Below are 11763 nucleotides of genomic sequence, written 5' to 3'. Positions count from 1 at the left end.
ATTTTCAGAAAGTTCTGGTGAAGCGAAAGCTCACAGCTTCAATCACTTCTGTGCAATAATATAACACAAAAGAAGAACAAAGAGAATACTTATTATTCAAGTCAAAAGAAACATATACACTTGGATGTTGAAAGATCACCTACGTTCTATTTTTTCGACTGCTCAGTAGAGGAAAGAACACAAGCCTATAATGAAAAGGTTAGCGTTGTTGACTCTAATGTTCCTTTTTTCATTTTTCTGTAGGTAGCTAACCAAAAATGATATGACACTCCAAAAGCTAGCTGTTAACATACATATTGTATTTGGAATGATGCAAGGATGATTAGCAGGGTATCTTTGTAACTAAATGCAGTCAATTCAGCTTCTGCAATACATTAACCTCCCTGGCAGTATGATTATTTCAGATTTTTGGTGCTGAAAGCGGTACCATTTTTTTGCATGGAAATATGTATTTTTTTTTATTGTAGGCCTGTAATTTAGGAATAACTCACTGAAATCTGTCCGAACAAGAGTCTAGTAAACATTCCGGATATGATAAAACTTGAAACACAAAATCATAAATTATAATTTAATAAATAATCATAAGAAATAATAATATAATAATAAATTTATTTAAATAATATAATCAAACCAAAAACACTGAAATTTGAAATATAGCGCCAAGTTCGCACATCGCTGAGCAAAGTCGCAAAATCGTTTTCAGTGTCTGATGACGAATTTCCCCACGAATCATTATCACTCAATTCTGCAAGTGGTTCTGATTTACTATCGCTGTTCTCTAGCCAGTTTTGACATAAAGGGATGCTTTTTGGACGCCATGGACTTTTCTAAGTTTCCAGGCAGAAAGAACAGTAAAAATGCAGGCAGGGCGCAGGACAAAGCAGTAGGGACAAAATGTATGTGAAATGCATTGAAACAGCAATGTTTTACTATGTAATAATCATTTTAAAAAAAATGACATTTTTAAAAAAAATTTCACATTTGCCGCCGGTTCCAGCGCCCGTACGTCCCGACGTCACAGGGATCGGAACACGAAAGCCGGATGCTGGCATCGGCCGGAGGAGATGGCCGGGGATGCTGCAGGGGACGCATTGCGGGAGCGAAGGACAAGGTAAGCGCTGCAGGGACTCCCTATGCAGCGCCGCATGGTAAGCCCGAGTGTAGCTCGGGGTTACCGCTTTTGGTACTGAAACTTTACCCCGAGCTACACTCGGGAATACCGCCAGGGAGGTTAAAAGCCACCATGGGGTTGATTTACTAAAACTGGAGAGAGTAAAATGTGTTGCAGCTGTGCATGGGAGCCAGTAAGCATCTAACTCCAGCTTGTTCAATTAACACTTTCCTGCCCAGCCTATAGCAGTTTGAATGCTGAGCAGGATGTCCCTCCTTCTGAGTGGGCATTATATGGTGTCCGGTCATATGCCGCCTTGTCTCATGCGGCCCATAATCCTTTCATGTCATCAATTGTATACAATTGTGTTGTTAGCTGTGATTGGTCACAGCAGTCACGTGGTACAGACAGGGCAAATCACAGCCCATCTGTATCATGTGTTGAGCTTTGCCCACAGCTAATCACAACAAAAAACTGAAATAATCAGTTTCATTCAGTAACAATTGTTGCTAATATCAATGAAATACATTGGTATTAGCAATCATAATATGTAAAAAAACCCAAAAAAATCCTGATCACTTGCCCAGAGTACCAGAGTAGTACAATGTTACTATGGTAACATTGTATTGCTCCGGACACAGTTTGTTGAAAAAGAAGTTGTTAAAAAAAAAAGAAAAAAATGTAATAATAATAATAATAAAAAAAAATATTATTATTTTCAATTGTCAGCTGGGCAACTCCTGGTGAGTTTGTCATCAGTGGGTTGGATCAGGCATTTACAAATCTGGCAAAGACTATTCTACAAGGATTCATGAGTAACCCTCTACTTTGGGGAGATGTCTCTGTGTTTGCAGGCTGTGTGTCCTGAGAGGAACTGGAGTCCAAGCCTAGAGGCTATGATATGCTGTGCAGGCTGTGTGCCTGGAGTCCATTAGTGCCAGAAGTAGCCTTATCCTAGTGTCAGGGAACTGGAATGGAGTTACAGAACCTTTTGTTTTGTGCATTATTCCGTTTATAGTTGTGGCTCCTAGAGGGTGGGTCCTATCCAGCAACTACTAGTTAGAGAAGTTGTAGGAACCCTATAAGAGTTTGGATATTCCACCTTCTCTTGGCCCCTACCTTCCACAAGCTATATTGAGTTAATAATTGCATCTACAAGACTAGACTTGCTTTCATATGCAAGATCGCGTAAGTGAGATACCTGAGGACAAAGTATTCCTAAAAATTAGTCAAACAAGCAGGGACGGACTGACCATTCAAGCACTTGAGCACTGCCCGAGGGCCCGGGGTCAGTAGGGGGCCCCATGAGATGCCCCTGGTACCTTTTTCATAGGCTTTTTTGGGTGTGGGCAAGGACACAGGGGCCCCATGAGTTGTCAGTCCACCCCTGCACACAAGGCCCTTCTGCATGGAGGCACTAATGTTACCCCATTCTCCACTCAGCAGAAGCTCATTATCTCCCAGTTACCCTGGTGCTGTTGATTTTGGATAGAGTAAGGGAGAGTTATAACCCCTGTCAGTTTATTTTTTGTCATCTGTGTCCCATTGGGGAGATTTCCCTTCTTGCCCCATAATCAAAACAGGAAGTGAAAGGAAATCTCTGCAAATTAAGGGAATTCCTTGGAGAAATAAATAGATATAATGGCGCCTATGGAAAAAATGTAGGTCATTAACTGATATACCAGCTGCAAAATCCACCATAAAATAAATACAGTGTAAAAACAACACAAAAATAATTTGCGCTAGTAAATAAATATACAATTATACCTGTGAGCAAAAAAATATATCCGCTCCGTGAGGACGTCGATGACGAAACGCGTAGGGGGGCTTGATTGATGTGACGTCATTACGTTTCCCAGCGACCTACTGCGCATGTGCCGAGTGGCTGGGTTCGTTGTATTGTGATTCCTATATGCTGTTAATGCTGGTGTCGGCTGGGACACCTCTTTGAGTGCAATGAGTGCACAATAAATGAAGCTGTTTTTTAAATACTGCACCATGAAATTCTTGTCATTTCTTCCGAGTGTCTGGTATTACCCTTTCGGATACGATTAAAGTGATCCCTTGGAGAAGTGGATTTCCTCAGTGGTTTTTTATATTGCCTCATTGAAATTGGTCAGCTGGGTTCTGCAGAATATTACTCCTTGAAGAGACATCCATGAATGGTTCATTACTCCGTTTATACCATCGCTCCCAGAGTAACATATGCTTCTGTTTTTTATAGCTCTGGTGAGTTTATTTAGTGCTTGTGGTGGTGGACTGTCACAATTTGGTGCACTTTTTATTTGGATTTCTATCACACATCCCAATTTGGACTATTTTTTGGACACTTTTATTCCTATTACTCACTTTGATAGTATTTATATATTATTTTTTTGCTCACAGGTATAATTGTATATTTATTTACTAGCGCAAATTGTTTTTGTGTTGTTAATTCCTTGGAGAACCCCAGGTCACCAAAACTAGTGTCCCCATTAGAAAATTTCCACTCTATTGCTTTTCTGGGGACAACCCATGCTTTGGGGTTTCTTTTACTTTCTGTTTTAATGATAACAGTGAAAAGGGCAAATAGAGAGGGTAATTCTCTCTAATGGGGACATAAAAACTGACAGATGTTCTAATTCACCTCCACTCTATCTAAAAGTAAAAAAAAATGTTTTGCCTTTAGTTACACTTTAAGGTTGAGATAGAGTGCTGCATCCTTACACACGACCTTAGCCTCTTTATTTACAAATGCTGAAGCTATGATCTGGAGAAGTTCACCTGCATACAGCCTCAGCTCTCATTTTATATATCCTGAGGCTTTGTGTGAAAGGACAGCTCCCAATCAAAGCATTAGCACAGACTTTTTTAACCAGGGTGCCCAGGGGTGCCTTGAGTTAACTTCAGGGCTGCCTTGGCAAAATGTGTACATATTGCCCAAAACTTGTATACAAACCAGCGGGTGGAACAAGTCTGCCTTTTAGTTACATAAAGCCACAGGTTTTCATTGTACCCAATTAACCTTCTAGCCACCAGCGTCCTGACAACCAATGGCATGATCAGTGGATGAGGATTTTGGCTGCCTTCACAGCATCCTTGTTTGACCCTGCCCTGCCCCTCATCATCAGTAATGGGGTCACATTAGCTCAGTATTGGAGAAACACTGAGGGGGAAGAAAAACATTGGAATACTAGTCAGTACCAGTGTGCAAAAGTATATTTGCTTTGGAAGAAAAATATCACCTCTAATGTTGGGTGTTCTACGTGTATGGATGTTGCTGCGTTGTATAAAACTATTAGAATAGTTTTTACATTTTAGAATGGGGTGCCTCAAGACTGTCCATCATTTTAAAGGGTGCCTCGGGACTGTCCATCATTTTAGAGGGTGCCTTGACTGAAAAAAGGTTGAGAAACATTGCATTAGCATATGTAAAAAAAAACTTAAAGAGAAGCTCCAATCTGCACTCAAAAAAATTTGTAATTTATGTAATACTGTAGCTGCTGACTTTTAATATAAGGACACTTACCTGTCCAAGGACCCAGTGTTTTCTTCACCCAAGCTGAGTCTCCAATTGGACTTGAATCCAGTCACCACCATCTTAGCTAAGAGAAACCGACAGTGAAGCTTCGTAGAATGTGTGAGCCGTGCTGAACTTTGTGAATGATCCCACAGTATTCTGGTATCTGTGATGTATCCCAGAAAGCTGCAGGAGAAGGAGGAAGGCTGAACTTTTGCTCAGATCACTGAGGTGATCGGACTGCAAGTGGGAATGGGTACCTGTCCAAACCAAGTACCCTCCCCCCCTCCCAAAAAGTGCCAATTGTTAAAGGGGGGGGGGAGCAAACAAGCAAAACTTCCCCTTCTGGATGAAGTTCCACTTTGAGCTGTGATTGGGAGCTTCTCTGCTTCAAAAAAGTAAAGAACACAAATTGCTCTAAATTATTGTTCTCTTCAATAGCCTTTTTTTCTAATGTTAACAGTTTTTTTTATATGGTTATTTCCTAGCTGACATACTCTCACTAGCCACTTTATTAGGTACATCTGTTCAATTGCTTGGTAACACAAATTGCTAATCATTCAATCACATGGCAGGGACAAAATGCATTTAGGCATGGGAACAGGCAAACTGGTTTGTGATTATAGAAAGGCAACAGTAGCTCATGTCAATATGGACCAAATCTGAGGAATATTTCCAACACCTTGTTGAATCTATGCCATGAAGAATTAAGACAGTTCTGAAGGGAAAAGGAGGTCCAATCCAGTACTAGCACGGTGTAGCTAATAAAACGTCTGGTGAGTGTAGGTACTTACCCTGTTGTGCAAACACATCCCAAAGTATCAAAACTGCTTTCTGCCTTATATCACTTTTTCAGGCAATGCAGTCAATTTTAAAAAAAAAACTGTGAAGGTGGAACTGCAGAAAACATATAAATGCAAAATTCATATTGTGGAGTTGATTTACTAAACCCGGAGTATGCAAAATCTGGTGTAGCCATGCATAGAAACCAATCAGCTTCCATTTTTTTGGTCAAAGCTTAACCATTTCAATACTGGACATTTTTACCCCCTTCCTGCCCAGGCCAAATGCATTTGTTAATTTTGGAAAAAATTTGCGGATTAGTTTAGATTCATTACTATTTCTATTCACTGTATAAATCCTTTATAATAATAATAATTTAGCGATTCGTATACATTTGAATCTCCAAAAAATAAATGTCAGCTAAAAAACAAACTCTAGTCTAGTTGTGGGTGTCTACCACAGAATGTTGCACAAACCCAAAGCTGTCTACATTGAGGTTGATTTACTAAAACTGGAGAGTGTAAAATCTGGTGCAGCTCTGCAAAGAAATCAATCAACTTTCACGTTTTATTGTAAAAACTTGATTGAACAAGCTGAAGTTGGAAGCTGATTGGCTACCATGCAGAGCTGCACCACATTCTGAGTGCTACAGTTTTACTAAATTTACCTATCAAAGGGTTTTTGATTTTGTGATACATGACTTTCCTGCTTAAGCATTACAGCTTCCTTGGTCATGTTTTCTGTTCCTTTGTTCATCTCTCTACCCAGTTCATTGTATAATGAGCACACCATATCTCAAGCTGCATTGCTGAACCTTGAAACAGACATGCTAACAGCCTGACTGTGTAATATAACAAAGCTGTGTAAAGGCCAGGACTTGCTGACCAGGATTACAAATCCATTGGCAGGTTGAACAGTAAACATAAATGAATTGCAACTGCAAAGTAGCTGTTTGCCTAGAGTTTTGCTTGAATAAAAAGAACTCTTAATAAGAAGCTGTCCATGGTGCTGTAATTTTGGACAGCCATTCTTGTGATTTATTGATAGTCATTCTGCCATTACAGTCATTACAGCTTCATGGTCATGTTTTCAGTCCTTTGGGTCATCTCTCTGTTCATTGGACAGAAGTTCATACAGATTCATTGTCTAATGAACAAGCATTCTAAGTTACATTGCTGAACCTTGAAACATACATGTTCACTGCCTGACAGTGTAGTATACCAGAGCTGTGTAAATGCCAAGACTTTTGACCAGCATAGTAAATATAAATGAATTTCAAATATGAATTTAACTGTTTGCCAAGAGTTTTGCTTGAAAAACAGAAACAATTGAGTACTGTCCTTGATACTTTTTTTATCAATTGTTTCTGTCGCAAATGCACTAATACGGCTACAATCACCTCAAGCTTGAAAAACACAAATTTAGAAGGATGCTGTCCATGGTGCTGAACTCTGTAACTGTATATTGGGCAAAAATCTAACTTGAAATAACAACTTAAACGAAGCTCCACCCAAAAGGGGAAGTTCCACTTTAATGCCCCGTACACACGATAAGAAAATCATACTAAAAGTTTTGCGGAGCCACTGTTCAAACGATTTTCTCTTTGTTGATGAGCAGGATGTTTTAACCGTTAACGATATTGTGGATGAAAAAATCTGGTTGAACAACAGTGAAAAATGTTTTTGTTTCACATACGAATTACCGATTTTCTATGCGGTGGTATGATGGTTGTACGAAAAAAAAATTATCTATCAAGCGCTATCACGCATGAGCGGAAACAGAAGATGACCTGGATGTTTATGTCCACGGAATCTTCTTAAACACGAACGAAAAATCCAAATGTTAAAAGTAGATCGAGATAATGAAACCAGAATGATGCATATTATATTTTTATGTGTCACTATTTATGTATATAGGTAATGTAATAAACTATATTATACTCATTGTTGTTAATTGTGTATATCGCTCGTTCTGGCCGGAAGGGTGTGGCTACAAGGTCACACGCACACTGTACCACTTCCACTTGTATGGAAGATGTCAACACTACGTATTGCCTGACGAACTATTTATTTAGATTGGTTAATGTGGGCCACGATTTCGACCAACGAATGAACGCCTCTTGGTCATCGGATGACCGATCGGTTGATTTTCTAATCATGTATTCCCACCTTTAGCCGTTGTCTCTCGCTCCCCATTAAGGATTGGCACCTTTGGGGAGCGGGTACCCAAATTTGAAAGGTACCCGCTCCCACTTCCACTGCGATCACCTAGGTGATCAGAAGCGGAAGTTGTCCTCACTACCTGTAGTCTTCTTCTGTAGCCATTCGCAAAGTGCAGAGCTTTTCGCACATGCACAGTGGGCACCCGGCTGTGAAGCCGCAAGCTGTCACAGCCGGGTGCCCACACTGAAGATGCCGGCGCCAGGAAGAGAAGACGTCCGGTGAAACCAGCGGTGGTGAGGACACTGCTGGACCGAGGGACAGGAAAGTGACTGCCTTTTAAAAGTCAGCAGCTACAGTTTTTGTAGCTGCTGACTTTTATTTTTTTTTCAGGTGGCACTCCACTTTAAATAAGAAAAAAGATAACAAACACATGTCGTTTTTTTATTTTTTTTTTGGGGGGGGGGGCAGTGTCATCCTCATATGGCTCTCCTCAAACAGGATATTGTGCTAAACCTGTAGGTTACTATGAAAACCAGAACCTTTGCTAGGTGTAAGAGTGAGTTTGATAATAAAGTTGGCAGTGCCTGGCTCAGGACAGGGGCTCTGTGAACAGAGGGGATTCCCCTCCTGGGACATTAATCAGTAGTCTCAACAAAATAATTGAGAGCAGAGGAATGACTGAGACCAGCATATAACATTAACAATAAGTATATGGAGACACGACAGTATGGAAATAAGACAAACGTTATGTAAGAAAAGCTTATTAAACGGTACACACATCCATTGCACAAACAGACATTATCAGCAAAGGGCCCAGCAGGCATTCAGGTGGAATTGTGCACATATATAGACTCCTGAGAATGATCACAGTGTGGCTTCCATCTTTGTATCAGAGACCTGAAGACAAGATCAGCGGAGATGGGGAGATCCTCCAACCAGCCTGGAGTGCAGCTTCTTACACAGAGAAATTGTTGTGTGGCACTGAAACTCAGAAGCTACCTATCTACTCTGCACTTTAGTCCCTCCCTAGTAGTTTCTAATATGATATGAAACCAAATCTCTAACTACCAGAAGTGGCCATTGGATGCCTAACCTGGCTCTAGCCTATGTTGGTTATTGAGCCCTAAGCTAAAACTAGCAATATAATTCCAGACCAGAAGAAACAGAGTTTATATGCAGCTCCTGTTATTTTATTTAGCCGTTTTTCAATAAACAGGTTTACCTACTAATATATTGGAAAATTACCACTGCGCACATACACTTGCACAGACCTAACTATCTGGCACTGTGCATGTGAGATAATAACAATAGGATAGTGACTTTTCTGTCACTGGGATTCAGATCAAGAAATTATGGGCAACTACAGTTAAACAGCCAGAACACAGGAACATGTACTGAATAGTCTCTTCTTCTGGTCTGGATTAAAAAACAGTATTGCAGTAATGCAGCTCCTGTATGCAGATATGTGGTGTCAGCTATTCTCTCTCTCTCTCTTCCTTTCTCTCTCTCAGAGGACAGCAAGTGTTAATACATGATTATACATAGCACTGTAAAATTTGCAGTTAAAAGTAGAGAACAGCAGATCCCTACACACAGTTATACTTTTTTGTCTTTTTTAAAGCCCAACGTTGCCACTGTGGGACAGACTTTCCCCACATTGCGAAGTCAAAAAGTGCTTATTATTTTTCTTAGAGAAGACTTGGAGCACTGATACATAATGAGTCCTGTCTTTAAAGCCCAAATTCAAGCAAAAAAAAAGTTCTCCCATGCACAGGGCTGTGCCCACACTGTAAGGGTTAAGTGCTTGTTTTGTATAGGGAGAGGAGAGAGCCTTATGCTACCTAATACGCCACTCTACTGGCAAATGGCACTCCCCCAAAATCCAGAGGTGGACTGTTCCTGGAGTCCTCACATCAAAAGCTGGTCTATGGAGCCTGCTCTGGGCTTGATAATGTCAGGAACATTCTACTGTTCAAGACTCCTAGGGCACAGGGTTTCAAGGGATGCAGGGAACAGTCCAGGGAGGATAAGGTAGGTATATCTCCATTCATCTCTCCTCTAGACAAGAATGCAAAATTAACCCTTGCAGTGGGGCTGTGCCCACACTGCAAGGGCTAAGTGCTTGTTTTTTCTAGGGCAGAGGAGAAAGCCTTACACTAACCTGATCTTCCACACCAATGGCAAACAGCGCTCTCCCACAATCCAACGATGGGCTGTGCTTGGTGTCCTCTCTATGGAGCCTGCTCTAGGCTTCATGATGTCACGAACAGTCAACCACTCAAGACTGCTAGAGCATGGAGGTGCAGGGGCTGCAGTGACTAGCCCAAGGAGGATCAGGTAAGTAAATCTCCATTCATCTCTTCCTTAGATAATTAACCCTTACAGTGGAGGCACAGCCCCCCTGTAAGGGAGAATTTTTTTCCCCCCAAATTTTAGCTTTAAATACAGAGCCTCCAGCTGACTCTACCTCTGAACAGATCCACTAGGCTCACAGAAAAAGACAAAGGTGTTTTAACCTCCTTGGCGGTATGATTATTTCAGATTTTTGGTGCTGAAAGCTGTACCATTATTTTGCATGGAAATATGTAGTTTTTTTATTGTAGGCTGTAATTTTTAGGAATAACTCACTGAAATCTGTCCGAACAAGAGTCTATTAAACATCCCGGGTATGATAAAACTTGAAAAACAAAATCATAAATTATAATTTAATAAATAATCATAAAAAATAATGATAGAATATTAATAAATTAAATTCAATAATATAATCAAACCAAAAACACTGAAATTTGAAATATAGCGCCAAGTTCGCACATCGCTGAGCAAAGTCGCAGAATCGTTTTCAGTGTCTGACGACGAATTTCCCCCACGAATCATTATCACTCAATTCTGCAAGTGGCTCTGATTTACGATCGCTGTTCTCTAGCCGGTCTAAAACCGATTTTGACCTAAAGGGACGCTTTTTGGATGCCATGGACTTTTCCCAGTTTCCAGGCAGAAAGAACAGTCAAAATGCAGGCAGGGCACAGGACAAAGCAGTAGGGACAAAATGTATGCGAAATGCTTTGAAACAGCAATGTTTTACTATTTAATAATCGTTTTTAAAAAAATGACATTTTTTAAAACTTTCAAATTTGCCGCCGTCCCGGTCCCGACGTCACAGGGACCGGAACACGGAAGCCGGATGCCGGCATCGGCCGGAGGAGATGGCCGGGGACGCTGCAGGGACACATCGCGGGAGCGAAGGACAAGGTAAGCGCTGCAGGGAATCCCTGAGCAACGCCGCATGGTAAGCCCGAGTGTAGCTCGGGGTTACCGCTTTTGGTACTGAAACTTTACCCCGAGCTACACTCGGGAATACCGCCAGGGAGGTTAAATATTTGAAATGAAAACAGGCAAGAATCCTCAATACTCAGTAAGTTCTTTTTTTTTTTTTTATAAAGTTGGAATTTCACTTTCAGTAACTAAATTTTTATTGTTGAGTAAAACAGTTCAAGAAGCAAACAAGCCTAACTATAGAAATCAGTCTGTATCCATATTGTAGTATCATGGCCTAAATGAGGCTGTCCATGTAAATAGTGGAGAAGGGCTAGCTCATTCTGTTCTGAGGTCAGTGAGTGATGTGAACCCTAGAGAGATGCATTGAAAGATCCAAGTTTATGCAGCAGAGAATTATGAAAAAGAAGATGAAAGTAGCGATAATGATAATGCATGATCATTATGCTGCAAACCATATCGTGTTTGAGAACATTTCCTTTGTAGTTAAATCCACGATGTCAATAAAACATTTATATAGTCTCTACATACAACAGTATTAGCGTGTGATCTGTATCATTAATATATGTGCATCTTTACATGAAGCACTGTTATGCTCTCAGGGCAAGTTAACAATACACATAATAGGACTGGCCCTGGGAGCATTTTGTTTCTCTTCACAACCTTGCCAGTCCTTCCAGCTAAAATGCCAATAAATGAGAAATAAATACACAAGCATTAGCCCTAATAATAGCTAGAGCAGCAAATAAAGTATTGATCTTTCTTTGTATGAGCATAAAAAGTAGCAGCTTTTAGGCATATTTAAAGTAAACTCTAAGAAAATGACAGGTCTGCTCTGTATCATTGTGTACTGTGTATATAGTTAAATAAAATTCTTGTTTTTACCTTTTTTTATTCTTTGTTACATCTTACTTTTGCTGATCTCCTGTAGAGAA

The sequence above is a fragment of the Staurois parvus genome, unplaced genomic scaffold (genome assembly GCF_062004578.1).
Source record: "Staurois parvus isolate SC_StPar_1 unplaced genomic scaffold, SC_StPar_1.0 ptg001066l, whole genome shotgun sequence".
Classification (NCBI taxonomy): domain Eukaryota; kingdom Metazoa; phylum Chordata; class Amphibia; order Anura; family Ranidae; genus Staurois; species Staurois parvus.
The sequence above is the reverse complement of the archived record's forward strand: the minus strand, read 5'-3'. Positions refer to the sequence as shown.